The sequence below is a fragment of the Nematolebias whitei genome, chromosome 1 (assembly GCF_014905685.2).
Source record: "Nematolebias whitei isolate Nwh7 chromosome 1, NemWhi1, whole genome shotgun sequence".
Taxonomy (NCBI): domain Eukaryota; kingdom Metazoa; phylum Chordata; class Actinopteri; order Cyprinodontiformes; family Rivulidae; genus Nematolebias; species Nematolebias whitei.
This window is the reverse complement of record NC_056498.1, coordinates 46724240-46724650: the sequence shown is the minus strand read 5'-3', so window position 1 is coordinate 46724650 and position 411 is coordinate 46724240. Positions and strand designations below refer to the sequence as shown.

General features: G+C 48.2%; 1 protein-coding gene across 1 annotated transcript in view; it reads left to right on the top strand.

Annotated features, from left to right (window-relative positions):
- cdh23 (cadherin-related 23) overlaps positions 1-411 on the top strand; it is a 275500-nt gene that overhangs the window by 173739 nt on the left and 101350 nt on the right. The window lies entirely within an intron of this gene.

Here is a 411-nt window from a genome sequence, read left to right as displayed (position 1 = left end):
ACCTCCAACAACTAGTCTCCCCAGGTCCAACTAAACCTCCAACAACTGGTCTCTTTAGGTCCAACTAAACCTCCCAAGTAGTCTCCCCAGGTCCTCCTAAACCTCCAACAACTGGTCTCCTCAGATCTTTCAAAACCTCCAAAAACTGGTCTCCCCAGGTCCAACTAAACCTCCAACAACTGGTCTCCTCAGATCCTCCTAAACCTCCTATCAACAGGTCTCCTCAGGTCCTTTAAATTCAGCAACAGCTGGTCTCAGATCTTTCAAAACCTCCAACAATTGGTCTCCCCAGGTCCTTCTAAACCTCAAACAACTGGTCTCCTTAGGTCCTTCTAAACCTCAAACAACTGGTCTCCTCAGGTCTTCCTAAACCTCCAACAACTGGTCTCCTCAGGTCCTCCTAAACCTCCA